We start from the raw sequence: 16,865 nt of genomic DNA on the forward strand, positions 1-16,865 counted from the left end.
TGTTATCCCGTGAGACTCAGAAAGTTTTTGAAAGGAGTACTTCCTGCAAACCAAAGTTTTCAAGATGGAAAAGGCTCATTTTGCTGCAGATCCACCAATTCATCTTACTTGAAGAAACACATGTATCTCTGGAAGGAAATCCATCTGTGTAGAAGCAGAAGCTAGCAGCACATTGTTTCTCTGTGATAACTGAGTTAACTTTGGAAAGAAATACTTCGTGAAAATTAGGTGCTTCAAGGTGGAGATAGGCACTTCTTGCTCCAAATAAGCCTATTCAAGTGAGGGCAGGAAACGCATGTAACTCTCCAAAGACAACCATACATGGTAGAAAGGAAGCATCTAGCACATTGTATTCCTCTGAGAATTGAGTTAGTTGTGAAAGGAATAATTCCTGCAAACCATTGTTTTCAAGGTGGAAAAGCACTCATTTTATTGCAAATAGGCCTATTCAGCTAAGTTGAAGGAGCCCATGTATCCCTCAAATGAAAAACACCTGTGTTAGCAGCAATAGCATCTAGTACCTTTGTTCCATGTGAGACTTGTGTTATGTTTTGAAGGGAAAAATTCCTGTAAACCAAAGTTTTCAAAGGGGAGAAAGTCTCCTCGTGCTTCCAATGGGCCTATTCAGGGGAGGTGATGAAACACATGTGTCTCTCAAGGAAATCCTTCATTGTTCGACGCAGGAGCATCTAGCACATTCTTTTTCTGTGTAGAATTGAGTTAGTTTTGAGAGAAATACTTCCTGCAACTTAGGTGTTTCAACGTGGAGATAGATGCTGTTGGCTCCAACTAGGCATTTTCCATTGAGTAGAAGGAAGACATCTGTCTCTTCAAACAAAAATATCTGTTTTACAAGAGGCAGCATCTAGCACCTTGTTTCCCTATAGAATGCAATTTGGTTTCGAAAGGAATAACTCCTGCGAATCAGTATTTTCTAGGTGGAGAAAGACTCATTTTGTTCCAAATAGGCCTATGCAGCTAACTTGAAGGAACACAGGTATCTCTTGAAAGTAAATCATCTCTGGTAGAACCAGGAGGTTCTACCACATTGTTTCCCTGTAGAATTAGGTTAGTTTTTCAAAGGAATACTTCCTGGAAGTAAGGTGGTTGGAGGTGGAGATGGACTCTGTTTGCTCCTTTAAAGTATATTCAGCTGAGTTGAAGAAACCCATGTATCTCTCCAAAGAAAGCCATCTATGTTAGAAGCCGGATCCTCTAACACATTGTATTCCAGGGGGAACTGTGTCAGTTCTGGAAAGGAATGCTTCCTGCAACTTTGGTGTTTCCAAGTGGTGATAGGCTGTGTTTGCTCCAAATAGGCCTATTCAGCTGAGTTGAAGTAACACATGTTCCTCTGCAAAGAAAACCATGTATGCTAGAAACTGCAGCATTTAGCACCTTGTTCTTGTGACAATTGATTAGTTTTTGAAAGGACTATTTCCTGCAACGTAGGTGTTTCAAGGTGCACATAGACTCTGTTTGCACTAAGTAGGCCTTTTTAGGTGAGGTGAAGAAACACATGTATAGCTAAGAAGACAATCACCTCTATTGGAAGCCGCAGCTTCTAGCACATTGCTGGCCTTTGAGAATTGACTTAGTTTTTGACAGGAATACATGCTGCTAATCATAGTTTTCAAGCTGGAGATAGGCTCATTGTGTTGCAAATAGGCCTAGTCAACTCAGTTGATGAAACACATGCATTCCTAGAAAGAAAATCATCTAGATAGAAGCAGAAGTTTCAACCACATTGTTTTCCTGTGAGACTTCCGATAGGTTTTGGAAGGATAACTCCTGCAATTGATACTTTTCAAGGTGGAGAAAGTCTCATTTTCTTGCAAATAGGCCAGTTCAAGTAAGTTGAGGAAACATGTGTGTATCTCGAAAGAACAAAATCTGTGTTAGATGCCAAGAATCTACCACTTTGTTTCCTTGTGAGACTTGCGTTACTTTTTGAAAGGAATACGTCCTGCAAATCATAGCTTTCAAAGTGGAGAAAGGATCATTTTGCTCCCAATAGGCCTATGCACCTAAGGAGATGCAACACATGTACCTCTCAAAAGGAAACCGTCTGTGATGGGAGCATTTGCATTTAGCACGTTGATTCCCTTTGAGACTTGAGTTATTTTGGAAAGGAATACTTAGTGCCACTCAGGTGTTTCAAGGTGGAGAGAGCATGTGCTTACTCTAAATAGGCCTATTTGGGTGAATTGAAGATACACATGCATGTATGCAAAGAAATCCATCAATGTTAGAAACTGCCACATCTAGCACAGTGTTTCACTATGAGAATTCATTTAGTTTTTGCAAGCGATGCTCCCTGCAAATAGCAATATTCAAAGTAGGAGGCTCACCTCATTTCAAATAGGCCTATTCAGCTAAGTTGCAGAAACACGTGTATCTCTCCAAGGAAAACCATCCATGTCAGAAGCACATGTTTTCTGTGAGAACTGTGTTAGTTTTTGAAAGGAATTCTTCATGAATCTTAGGTGTTTGCAGGGAGAGATAGGCTGCATTTGGTCCATTAGGGCTATTCAGCTGAGTAGAGGAAGTCCATGTACCTCTAAGAGAAAAAAAAGTATGCGTCGTAGAAGCTCAGGCATCTAGCACAATGTTTCCATTTTGAGAGCTGAATTCGATTCTGAGAAGAGTAATTCCTGCAATTTACAGTTTTCAAGGTCGAAAAGGCTCATCTTATTCCAAATAGCCCTACTTGGCTAAGTTGAAGAAACACAGGTATTTCTCGAAGGAAAACCATCCATGTTTGAAGCAGGAGCACCTAGCACACTGTTTTCCTGTGAGAATTGCATCAGTTTTGGAAAAGAACACTTCCTGCGACGACGGTCTTTCAAGGTGGAAATAGCCTCAGTTTGCTCCAAGTAGGCCTATTCACCTGAGTTGAAGAACCATATGTATCTCTCGAAGAAAACCAGCTATGAAAGTGGCTGCTGCATAGAGCACAGTGTTATCCCGTGAGACTCAGAAAGTTTTTGAAAGGAGTACTTCCTGCAAACCAAAGTTTTCAAGATGGAAAAGGCTCATTTTGCTGCAGATCCACCAATTCATCTTACTTGAAGAAACACATGTATCTCTGGAAGGAAATCCATCTGTGTAGAAGCAGAAGCTAGCAGCACATTGTTTCTCTGTGATAACTGAGTTAACTTTGGAAAGAAATACTTCGTGAAAATTAGGTGCTTCAAGGTGGAGATAGGCACTTTTTGCTCCAAATAAGCCTATTCAAGTGAGGGCAGGAAACGCATGTAACTCTCCAAAGACAACCATACATGGTAGAAAGGAAGCATCTAGCACATTGTATTCCTCTGAGAATTGAGTTAGTTGTGAAAGGAATAATTCCTGCAAACCATTGTTTTCAAGGTGGAAAAGCACTAATTTTATTGCAAATAGGCCTATTCAGCTAAGTTGAAGGAGCCCATGTATCCCTCAAATGAAAAACACCTGTGTTAGCAGCAATAGCATCTAGTACCTTTTTTCCATGTGAGACTTGTGTTATGTTTTGAAGGGAAAAATTCCTGTAAACCAAAGTTTTCAAAGGGGAGAAAGTCTCCTCGTGCTTCCAATGGGCCTATTCAGGGGAGGTGATGAAACACAGGTGTCTCTCAAGGAAATCCTTCATTGTTCGACGCAGGAGCATCTAGCACATTCTTTTTCTGTGTAGAATTGAGTTAGTTTTGAGAGAAATACTTCCTGCAACTTAGGTGTTTCAACGTGGAGATAGATGCTGTTGGCTCCAACTAGGCATTTTCCATTGAGTAGAAGGAAGACATCTGTCTCTTCAAACAAAAATATCTGTTTTACAAGAGGCAGCATCTAGCACCTTGTTTCCCTATAGAATGCAATTTGGTTTCGAAAGGAATAACTCCTGCGAATCAGTATTTTCTAGGTGGAGAAAGACTCATTTTGTTCCAAATAGGCCTATGCAGCTAACTTGAAGGAACACAGGTATCTCTTGAAAGTAAATCATCTCTGGTAGAACCAGGAGGTTCTACCACATTGTTTCCCTGTAGAATTAGGTTAGTTTTTCAAAGGAATACTTCCTGGAAGTAAGGTGGTTGGAGGTGGAGATGGACTCTGTTTGCTCCTTTAAAGTATATTCAGCTGAGTTGAAGAAACCCATGTATCTCTCCAAAGAAAGCCATCTATGTTAGAAGCCGGATCCTCTAACACATTGTATTCCAGGGGGAACTGTGTCAGTTCTGGAAAGGAATGCTTCCTGCAACTTTGGTGTTTCCAAGTGGTGATAGGCTGTGTTTGCTCCAAATAGGCCTATTCAGCTGAGTTGAAGTAACACATGTTCCTCTGCAAAGAAAACCATGTATGCTAGAAACTGCAGCATTTAGCACCTTGTTCTTGTGACAATTGATTAGTTTTTGAAAGGACTATTTCCTGCAACGTAGGTGTTTCAAGGTGCACATAGACTCTGTTTGCACTAAGTAGGCCTTTTTAGGTGAGGTGAAGAAACACATGTATAGCTAAGAAGACAATCACCTCTATTGGAAGCCGCAGCTTCTAGCACATTGTTGGCCTTTGAGAATTGACTTAGTTTTTGACAGGAATACATGCTGCTAATCATAGTTTTCAAGCTGGAGATAGGCTCATTGTGTTGCAAATAGGCCTAGTCAACTCAGTTGATGAAACACATGCATTCCTAGAAAGAAAATCATCTAGATAGAAGCAGAAGTTTCAACCACATTGTTTTCCTGTGAGACTTCCGATAGGTTTTGGAAGGATAACTCCTGCAATTGATACTTTTCAAGGTGGAGAAAGTCTCATTTTCTTGCAAATAGGCCAGTTCAAGTAAGTTGATGAAACATGTGTGTATCTCGAAAGAACAAAATCTGTGTTAGATGCCAAGAATCTACCACTTTGTTTCCTTGTGAGACTTGCGTTACTTTTTGAAAGGGATACGTCCTGCAAATCACAGCTTTCAAAGTGGAGAAAGGATCATTTTGCTCCCAATAGGCCTATGCACCTAAGGAGATGCAACACATGTACCTCTCAAAAGGAAACCGTCTGTGATGGAAGCATTTGCATTTAGCACGTTGATTCCCTTTGAGACTTGAGTTATTTTGGAAAGGAATACTTAGTGCCACTCAGGTGTTTCAACGTGGAGAGAGCATGTGCTTACTCTAAATAGGCCTATTTGGGTGAATTGAAGATACACATGCATGTATGCAAAGAAATCCATCAATGTTAGAAACTGCCACATCTAGCACAGTGTTTCACTATGAGAATTCATTTAGTTTTTGCAAGCGATGCTCCCTGCAAATAGCAATATTCAAAGTAGGAGGCTCACCTCATTTCAAATAGGCCTATTCAGCTAAGTTGCAGAAACACGTGTATCTCTCCAAGGAAAACCATCCATGTCAGAAGCACATGTTTTCTGTGAGAACTGTGTTAGTTTTTGAAAGGAATTCTTCATGAATCTTAGGTGTTTGCAGGGAGAGATAGGCTGCATTTGGTCCATTAGGGCTATTCAGCTGAGTAGAGGAAGTCCATGTACCTCTAAGAGAAAAAAAAGTATGCATCGTAGAAGCTCAGGCATCTAGCACAATGTTTCCATTTGAGAGCTGAATTCGATTCTGACAAGAGTAATTCCTGCAATTTACAGTTTTCAAGGTCGAAAAGGCTCATCTTATTCCAAATAGCCCTACTTGGCTAAGTTGAAGAAACACAGGTATTTCTCGAAGGAAAACCATCCATGTTTGAAGCAGGAGCACCTAGCACACTGTTTTCCTGTGAGAATTGCATCAGTTTTGGAAAAGAATACTTCCTGCGATGACGGTCTTTCAAGGTGGAAATAGCCTCAGTTTGCTCCAAGTAGGCCTATTCACCTGAGTTGAAGAACCATATGTATCTCTCGAAGAAAACCAGCTATGAAAGTGGCTGCTGCATAGAGCACAGTGTTATCCCGTGAGACTCAGAAAGTTTTTGAAAGGAGTACTTCCTGCAAACCAATGTTTTCAAGATGGAAAAGGCTCATTTTGCTGCAGATCCACCAATTCATCTTACTTGAAGAAACACATGTATCTCTGGAAGGAAATCCATCTGTGTAGAAGCAGAAGCTAGCAGCACATTGTTTCTCTGTGATAACTGAGTTAACTTTGGAAAGAAATACTTCGTGAAAATTAGGTGCTTCAAGGTGGAGATAGGCACTTTTTGCTCCAAATAAGCCTATTCAAGTGAGGGCAGGAAACGCATGTAACTCTCCAAAGACAACCATACATGGTAGAAAGGAAGCATCTAGCACATTGTATTCCTCTGAGAATTGAGTTAGTTGTGAAAGGAATAATTCCTGCAAACCATTGTTTTCAAGGTGGAAAAGCACTCATTTTATTGCAAATAGGCCTATTCAGCTAAGTTGAAGGAGCCCATGTATCCCTCAAATGAAAAACACCTGTGTTAGCAGCAATAGCATCTAGTACCTTTGTTCCATGTGAGACTTGTGTTATGTTTTGAAGGGAAAAATTCCTGTAAACCAAAGTTTTCAAAGGGGAGAAAGTCTCCTCGTGCTTCCAATGGGCCTATTCAGGGGAGGTGATGAAACACATGTGTCTCTCAAGGAAATCCTTCATTGTTCGACGCAGGAGCATCTAGCACATTCTTTTTCTGTGTAGAATTGAGTTAGTTTTGAAAGAAATACTTCCTGCAACTTAGGTGTTTCAACGTGGAGATAGATGCTGTTGGCTCCAACTAGGCATTTTCCATTGAGTAGAAGGAAGACATCTGTCTCTTCAAACAAAAATATCTGTTTTACAAGAGGCAGCATCTAGCACCTTGTTTCCCTATAGAATGCAATTTGGTTTCGAAAGGAATAACTCCTGCGAATCAGTATTTTCTAGGTGGAGAAAGACTCATTTTGTTCCAAATAGGCCTATGCAGCTAACTTGAAGGAACACAGGTATCTCTTGAAAGTAAATCATCTCTGGTAGAACCAGGAGGTTCTACCACATTGTTTCCCTGTAGAATTAGGTTAGTTTTTCAAAGGAATACTTCCTGGAAGTAAGGTGGTTGGAGGTGGAGATGGACTCTGTTTGCTCCTTTAAAGTATATTCAGCTGAGTTGAAGAAACCCATGTATCTCTCCAAAGAAAGCCATCTATGTTAGAAGCCGGATCCTCTAACACATTGTATTCCAGGGGGAACTGTGTCAGTTCTGGAAAGGAATGCTTCCTGCAACTTTGGTGTTTCCAAGTGGTGATAGGCTGTGTTTGCTCCAAATAGGCCTATTCAGCTGAGTTGAAGTAACACATGTTCCTCTGCAAAGAAAACCATGTATGCTAGAAACTGCAGCATTTAGCACCTTGTTCTTGTGACAATTGATTAGTTTTTGAAAGGACTATTTCCTGCAACGTAGGTGTTTCAAGGTGCACATAGACTCTGTTTGCACTAAGTAGGCCTTTTTAGGTGAGGTGAAGAAACACATGTATAGCTAAGAAGACAATCACCTCTATTGGAAGCCGCAGCTTCTAGCACATTGTTGGCCTTTGAGAATTGAGTTAGTTTTTGACAGGAATACATGCTGCTAATCATAGTTTTCAAGCTGGAGATAGGCTCATTGTGTTGCAAATAGGCCTAGTCAACTCAGTTGATGAAACACATGCATTCCTAGAAAGAAAATCATCTAGATAGAAGCAGAAGTTTCAACCACATTGTTTTCCTGTGAGACTTCCGATAGGTTTTGGAAGGATAACTCCTGCAATTGATACTTTTCAAGGTGGAGAAAGTCTCATTTTCTTGCAAATAGGCCAGTTCAAGTAAGTTGATGAAACATGTGTGTATCTCGAAAGAACAAAATCTGTGTTAGATGCCAAGAATCTACCACTTTGTTTCCTTGTGAGACTTGCGTTACTTTTTGAAAGGGATACGTCCTGCAAATCACAGCTTTCAAAGTGGAGAAAGGATCATTTTGCTCCCAATAGGCCTATGCACCTAAGGAGATGCAACACATGTACCTCTCAAAAGGAAACCGTCTGTGATGGAAGCATTTGCATTTAGCACGTTGATTCCCTTTGAGACTTGAGTTATTTTGGAAAGGAATACTTAGTGCCACTCAGGTGTTTCAAGGTGGAGAGAGCATGTGCTTACTCTAAATAGGCCTATTTGGGTGAATTGAAGATACACATGCATGTATGCAAAGAAATCCATCAATGTTAGAAACTGCCACATCTAGCACAGTGTTTCACTATGAGAATTCATTTAGTTTTTGCAAGCGATGCTCCCTGCAAATAGCAATATTCAAAGTAGGAGGCTCACCTCATTTCAAATAGGCCTATTCAGCTAAGTTGCAGAAACACGTGTATCTCTCCAAGGAAAACCATCCATGTCAGAAGCACATGTTTTCTGTGAGAACTGTGTTAGTTTTTGAAAGGAATTCTTCATGAATCTTAGGTGTTTGCAGGGAGAGATAGGCTGCATTTGGTCCATTAGGGCTATTCAGCTGAGTAGAGGAAGTCCATGTACCTCTAAGAGAAAAAAAAGTATGCATCGTAGAAGCTCAGGCATCTAGCACAATGTTTCCATTTGAGAGCTGAATTCGATTCTGACAAGAGTAATTCCTGCAATTTACAGTTTTCAAGGTCGAAAAGGCTCATCTTATTCCAAATAGCCCTACTTGGCTAAGTTGAAGAAACACAGGTATTTCTCGAAGGAAAACCATCCATGTTTGAAGCAGGAGCACCTAGCACACTGTTTTCCTGTGAGAATTGCATCAGTTTTGGAAAAGAACACTTCCTGCGACGACGGTCTTTCAAGGTGGAAATAGCCTCAGTTTGCTCCAAGTAGGCCTATTCACCTGAGTTGAAGAACCATATGTATCTCTCGAAGAAAACCAGCTATGAAAGTGGCTGCTGCATAGAGCACAGTGTTATCCCGTGAGACTCAGAAAGTTTTTGAAAGGAGTACTTCCTGCAAACCAAAGTTTTCAAGATGGAAAAGGCTCATTTTGCTGCAGATCCACCAATTCATCTTACTTGAAGAAACACATGTATCTCTGGAAGGAAATCCATCTGTGTAGAAGCAGAAGCTAGCAGCACATTGTTTCTCTGTGATTACTGAGTTAACTTTGGAAAGAAATACTTCGTGAAAATTAGGTGCTTCAAGGTGGAGATAGGCACTTTTTGCTCCAAATAAGCCTATTCAAGTGAGGGCAGGAAACGCATGTAACTCTCCAAAGACAACCATACATGGTAGAAAGGAAGCATCTAGCACATTGTATTCCTCTGAGAATTGAGTTAGTTGTGAAAGGAATAATTCCTGCAAACCATTGTTTTCAAGGTGGAAAAGCACTCATTTTATTGCAAATAGGCCTATTCAGCTAAGTTGAAGGAGCCCATGTATCCCTCAAATGAAAAACACCTGTGTTAGCAGCAATAGCATCTAGTACCTTTGTTCCATGTGAGACTTGTGTTATGTTTTGAAGGGAAAAATTCCTGTAAACCAAAGTTTTCAAAGGGGAGAAATTCTCCTCGTGCTTCCAATGGGCCTATTCAGGGGAGGTGATGAAACACATGTGTCTCTCAAGGAAATCCTTCATTGTTCGACGCAGGAGCATCTAGCACATTCTTTTTCTGTGTAGAATTGAGTTAGTTTTGAGAGAAATACTTCCTGCAACTTAGGTGTTTCAACGTGGAGATAGATGCTGTTGGCTCCAACTAGGCATTTTCCATTGAGTAGAAGGAAGACATCTGTCTCTTCAAACAAAAATATCTGTTTTACAAGAGGCAGCATCTAGCACCTTGTTTCCCTATAGAATGCAATTTGGTTTCGAAAGGAATAACTCCTGCGAATCAGTATTTTCTAGGTGGAGAAAGACTCATTTTGTTCCAAATAGGCCTATGCAGCTAACTTGAAGGAACACAGGTATCTCTTGAAAGTAAATCATCTCTGGTAGAACCAGGAGGTTCTACCACATTGTTTCCCTGTAGAATTAGGTTAGTTTTTCAAAGGAATACTTCCTGGAAGTAAGGTGGTTGGAGGTGGAGATGGACTCTGTTTGCTCCTTTAAAGTATATTCAGCTGAGTTGAAGAAACCCATGTATCTCTCCAAAGAAAGCCATCTATGTTAGAAGCCGGATCCTCTAACACATTGTATTCCAGGGGGAACTGTGTCAGTTCTGGAAAGGAATGCTTCCTGCAACTTTGGTGTTTCCAAGTGGTGATAGGCTGTGTTTGCTCCAAATAGGCCTATTCAGCTGAGTTGAAGTAACACATGTTCCTCTGCAAAGAAAACCATGTATGCTAGAAACTGCAGCATTTAGCACCTTGTTCTTGTGACAATTGATTAGTTTTTGAAAGGACTATTTCCTGCAATGTAGGTGTTTCAAGGTGCACATAGACTCTGTTTGCACTAAGTAGGCCTTTTTAGGTGAGGTGAAGAAACACATGTATAGCTAAGAAGACAATCAACTCTATTGGAAGCCGCAGCTTCTAGCACATTGTTGGCCTTTGAGAATTGAGTTAGTTTTTGACAGGAATACATGCTGCTAATCATAGTTTTCAAGCTGGAGATAGGCTCATTGTGTTGCAAATAGGCCTAGTCAACTCAGTTGATGAAACACATGCATTCCTAGAAAGAAAATCATCTAGATAGAAGCAGAAGTTTCAACCACATTGTTTTCCTGTGAGACTTCCGATAGGTTTTGGAAGGATAACTCCTGCAATTGATACTTTTCAAGGTGGAGAAAGTCTCATTTTCTTGCAAATAGGCCAGTTCAAGTAAGTTGATGAAACATGTGTGTATCTCGAAAGAACAAAATCTGTGTTAGATGCCAAGAATCTACCACTTTGTTTCCTTGTGAGACTTGCGTTACTTTTTGAAAGGGATACGTCCTGCAAATCACAGCTTTCAAAGTGGAGAAAGGATCATTTTGCTCCCAATAGGCCTATGCACCTAAGGAGATGCAACACATGTACCTCTCAAAAGGAAACCGTCTGTGATGGAAGCATTTGCATTTAGCACGTTGATTCCCTTTGAGACTTGAGTTATTTTGGAAAGGAATACTTAGTGCCACTCAGGTGTTTCAAGGTGGAGAGAGCATGTGCTTACTCTAAATAGGCCTATTTGGGTGAATTGAAGATACACATGCATGTATGCAAAGAAATCCATCAATGTTAGAAACTGCCACATCTAGCACAGTGTTTCACTATGAGAATTCATTTAGTTTTTGCAAGCGATGCTCCCTGCAAATAGCAATATTCAAAGTAGGAGGCTCACCTCATTTCAAATAGGCCTATTCAGCTAAGTTGCAGAAACACGTGTATCTCTCCAAGGAAAACCATCCATGTCAGAAGCACATGTTTTCTGTGAGAACTGTGTTAGTTTTTGAAAGGAATTCTTCATGAATCTTAGGTGTTTGCAGGGAGAGATAGGCTGCATTTGGTCCATTAGGGCTATTCAGCTGAGTAGAGGAAGTCCATGTACCTCTAAGAGAAAAAAAAGTATGCATCGTAGAAGCTCAGGCATCTAGCACAATGTTTCCATTTTGAGAGCTGAATTCGATTCTGAGAAGAGTAATTCCTGCAATTTACAGTTTTCAAGGTCGAAAAGGCTCATCTTATTCCAAATAGCCCTACTTGGCTAAGTTGAAGAAACACAGGTATTTCTCGAAGGAAAACCATCCATGTTTGAAGCAGGAGCACCTAGCACACTATTTTCCTGTGAGAATTGCATTAGTTTTGGAAAAGAACACTTCCTGCGACGACGGTCTTTCAAGGTGGAAATAGCCTCAGTTTGCTCCAAATAGGCCTATTCACCTGAGTTGAAGAACCATATGTATCTCTCGAAGAAAACCAGCTATGAAAGTGGCTGCTGCATAGAGCACAGTGTTATCCCGTGAGACTCAGAAAGTTTTTGAAAGGAGTACTTCCTGCAAACCAAAGTTTTCAAGATGGAAAAGGCTCATTTTGCTGCAGATCCACCAATTCATCTTACTTGAAGAAACACATGTATCTCTGGAAGGAAATCCATCTGTGTAGAAGCAGAAGCTAGCAGCACATTGTTTCTCTGTGATAACTGAGTTAACTTTGGAAAGAAATACTTCGTGAAAATTAGGTGCTTCAAGGTGGAGATAGGCACTTTTTGCTCCAAATAAGCCTATTCAAGTGAGGGCAGGAAACGCATGTAACTCTCCAAAGACAACCATACATGGTAGAAAGGAAGCATCTAGCACATTGTATTCCTCTGAGAATTGAGTTAGTTGTGAAAGGAATAATTCCTGCAAACCATTGTTTTCAAGGTGGAAAAGCACTCATTTTATTGCAAATAGGCCTATTCAGCTAAGTTGAAGGAACCCATGTATCCCTCAAATGAAAAACACCTGTGTTAGCAGCAATAGCATCTAGTACCTTTTTTCCATGTGAGACTTGTGTTATGTTTTGAAGGGAAAAATTCCTGCAAACCAAAGTTTTCAAAGGGGAGAAAGTCTCCTCGTGCTTCCAATGGGCCTATTCAGGGGAGGTGATGAAACACATGTGTCTCTCAAGGAAATCCTTCATTGTTCGACGCAGGAGCATCTAGCACATTCTTTTTCTGTGTAGAATTGAGTTAGTTTTGAGAGAAATACTTCCTGCAACTTAGGTGTTTCAACGTGGAGATAGATGCTGTTGGCTCCAACTAGGCATTTTCCATTGAGTAGAAGGAAGACATCTGTCTCTTCAAACAAAAATATCTGTTTTACAAGATGCAGCATCTAGCACCTTGTTTCCCTATAGAATGCAATTTGGTTTCGAAAGGAATAACTCCTGCGAATCAGTATTTTCGAGGTGGAGAAAGACTCATTTTGTTCCAAATAGGCCTATGCAGCTAACTTGAAGGAACACAGGTATGTCTTGAAAGTAAATCATCTCTGGTAGAACCAGGAGGTTCTACCACATTGTTTCCCTGTAGAATTAGGTTAGTTTTTCAAAGGAATACTTCCTGGAAGTAAGGTGGTTGGAGGTGGAGATGGACTCTGTTTGCTCCTTTAAAGTATATTCAGCTGAGTTGAAGAAACCCATGTATCTCTCCAAAGAAAGCCATCTATGTTAGAAGCCAGATCCTCTAACACATTGTATTCCAGGGGGAACTGTGTCAGTTCTGGAAAGGAATGCTTCCTGCAACTTTGGTGTTTCCAAGTGGTGATAGGCTGTGTTTGCTCCAAATAGGCCTATTCAGCTGAGTTGAAGTAACACATGTTCCTCTGCAAAGAAAACCATGTATGCTAGAAACTGCAGCATTTAGCACCTTGTTCTTGTGACAATTGATTAGTTTTTGAAACGACTATTTCCTGCAACGTAGGTGTTTCAAGGTGCACATAGACTCTGTTTGCACTAAGTAGGCCTTTTTAGGTGAGGTGAAGAAACACATGTATAGCTAAGAAGACAATCACCTCTATTGGAAGCCGCAGCTTCTAGCACATTGTTGGCCTTTGAGAATTGAGTTAGTTTTTGACAGGAATACATGCTGCTAATCATAGTTTTCAAGCTGGAGATAGGCTCATTGTGTTGCAAATAGGCCTACTCAACTCAGTTGATGAAACACATGCATTCCTAGAAAGAAAATCATCTAGATAGAAGCAGAAGTTTCAACCACATTGTTTTCCTGTGAGACTTCCGATAGGTTTTGGAAGGATAACTCCTGCAATTGATACTTTTCAAGGTGGAGAAAGTCTCATTTTCTTGCAAATAGGCCAGTTCAAGTAAGTTGATGAAACATGTGTGTATCTCGAAAGAACAAAATCTGTGTTAGATGCCAAGAATCTACCACTTTGTTTCCTTGTGAGACTTGCGTTACTTTTTGAAAGGAATACGTCCTGCAAATCATAGCTTTCAAAGTGGAGAAAGGATCATTTTGCTCCCAATAGGCCTATGCACCTAAGGAGATGCAACACATGTACCTCTCAAAAGGAAACCGTCTGTGATGGAAGCATTTGCATTTAGCACGTTGATTCCCTTTGAGACTTGAGTTATTTTGGAAAGGAATACTTAGTGCCACTCAGGTGTTTCAAGGTGGAGAGAGCATGTGCTTACTCTAAATAGGCCTATTTGGGTGAATTGAAGATACACATGCATGTATGCAAAGAAATCCATCAATGTTAGAAACTGCCACATCTAGCACAGTGTTTCACTATGAGAATTCATTTAGTTTTTGCAAGCGATGCTCCCTGCAAATAGCAATATTCAAAGTAGGAGGCTCACCTCATTTCAAATAGGCCAAAACCTAGTTCAATTCTAACAGGGAAACAGTGGTCTAGATGCTCCTCCTTCTAACACAGATTGTTTTCTTTCCAGAGACCTAGGTGCTTCTTCAAGTAAACCAAAGAGATATTTTTGCAACAAAATGAGCATCCCCACCTTGGAAACTGGCATATGCAGGAAATATTCTTTTAAGAACAAACTCAATTCTCACAAGGGAACCATGTGCTAGATGTTCCTCTTCCTAATACGGATGGTTTTCTTTTGAGAGATTTTTGTGTTTCATCAACTCATATGTCTAGGCCAATTTGAAAGCAAAAATCCTATTCTCCACATTGAAAACTCTTAATTGCAGAAAATATTCCTTTTAAAGCATAACTCTGTACTCACAGGAAAACAATGTGTTCGATGCTGCAGCTTCTAACATAGGTGGATTTCTTTCGAGAGATACATGTGTGTCTTCAAGTCAGCTGAATAGGCATACTTGGAACGAAAAGTGCCTTTCTGCTCCTTGACCATTCAAGTTTGTAGACAACATTCCTTTCAATGTTTAACTCTATTCTCTCAGGGCGTCAATGTGCTAAATGTTGCTGCCTCTGACACAGACAGTGTTCTTTGGAGAGACATATGTATTTATTCAACTCAGCTGAATAGACCAACTTGTTGCACTGAGAAACTGTGAGCTTCTTGAAGCACCTTAGTTACAGAAAGTAATCCTTTCTAAAACATGCATAATTCTCACAGGAAAGCAATGTGCTTGAAACTTCAGCATCTAACATAGATGGCTTTCTTTGAAGAGATACATGTGTTCTTCTCGTCATCTGAATATGCCCATTTGGGACAAAATGTGCCTTTCTGCGCCTTGAGAACTACGTGATGCTGTTACTATACCTTTCCAGAACTGACCTAAAACATACAGGGAAACAATGTGCAAGATGCTGCAGTGTTTATCATAGATTGTGATTCTTGGGGTGATTTGTGTGTTTTTTCAATTAAGCTGAATGGCCAATTTTGACCTATAAGAGCCTATTTCCAGCTGAAAACACATAAGTTGTAGGAATAATAGTTTTCAAAAATGAACTCAATTCTCACATGGAAACAATATTATACATGGTGCACCTTCTAACACACATGGCGTGCTTCTGAGAGATACATGTCTTTCTTCAACTTTCCAGAAGAGGTCTTTTTGCAACAAAATGATCCTTTATCCACTTTGAAATCTAGGATTTGCAGGAGGAAATCCTTCCACAAACTATCTCAATTACAAAAGGGAATCAAAGTGCTAGATCCTATTGCTTCTACCACAGGTGGCATTCTTTCGAGAACACATGTTTTTCCTCAGCTTAGCTGAATATTTCTATTTGGAACAAAATGATCATTTCTCTACCTTGAAACCCATGTATTGCAGGAAATATATCTTTCAAAACCAACCCAGTACTCACAAGAAAACCCTGTGTTGAAAGCTCATGCTTCTACTACAACCGTCATTCCTTCGAGAGATATATGTGTTTCATCACCTCAGTGAATAGGCCTACTTGGAACAAAATTATCCTTTGTCTACCTTGAAAATGAATATTTGTGGGAAGTACACCTTTCACAAGTTAATTCAATTCTCACAGGGAAACAATGTGCTACATGCTCGTGCTTCTAACACAGATGGGTTTCCATTGAGAGATACATGTGTTTCTTCCACTCAATTCAATAGGAGTATTTCAAACAAAATGAGCCATGCTCTACCTTGAAAACTATGGTTTGTAGGAGGTATTCCTTTCAAAACCTAACTCAGTTCTGAAGAGGAATCCAACTGGTGGTTGCTCATGCTTCTTACACCGATGATTTTCTATAGAGAGAAATGTGTTTCTTCAGCTGAGTGGAATAGGCATATTTAAAACAAATGAGCCTTGCTCCTCCTTGATAGTAGGAGTTGTGGGAAGTGTTCCCTTCAACACTAATTCTTTTCTCACAATCGAAAAAAATACTCAATGCTCCTGCTACTTTCAAAGACGTCTTTCTTATGAGAGGTACCTTTGTTTCTTTAACTCAACTAAATAGGAAATTTGAGGCAAACGGAACATATGTCCTCCTTGAAACCCCTAAATTGCAGGAAGTAATTGTTTCAAAAAATAACTCCATTCTCACCTAGAAACAATGTTCCAGATGTTCCAGCTTCTAACATCGATGGTTTTCTTTGGAGAGATTCAATGTTTCTTCAACTAAGCCAACAGGTCTCTTGGTCGCAAAAGGAGCTTTTCTCCACCCTGAAAACTATGATTTTCAGGAAACATTCCTTTCAAACACAAAATCAGTCCTCACCAAGAACCATGTGCTAGATGCTGCCACTTGTACTGTAGTTGATTTTCCTATGAGAGTTACATGAGTTTCTATAACTCAGCAGAATAAGGAATTTGAAGCAAACAGAGCATAGCACATCCTTGAAGTCCCGACATTGGAGGAAGTTTTTGTTTTCAAAACCTAACTCAGTCTCCAGCTACAAACAATGCTGCAGATGCTCCAGCTTATAACACAGCTGGTTTTCTTCCAAGAGATACAAATGCTTCTGAAACTCAGCTGAACAGACCACTTTGGAACAAAATGAGTCTTCCTCCACCTTGAAAAGAAAGATTTGCAGGAAGTATTCCATACAAAGCTAACTCAAATCTAGCAGGCAAGAAACATGCT

Source organism: Castor canadensis, chromosome 9 (assembly GCF_047511655.1).
Source record: "Castor canadensis chromosome 9, mCasCan1.hap1v2, whole genome shotgun sequence".
Taxonomy (NCBI): Eukaryota; Metazoa; Chordata; class Mammalia; order Rodentia; family Castoridae; genus Castor; species Castor canadensis.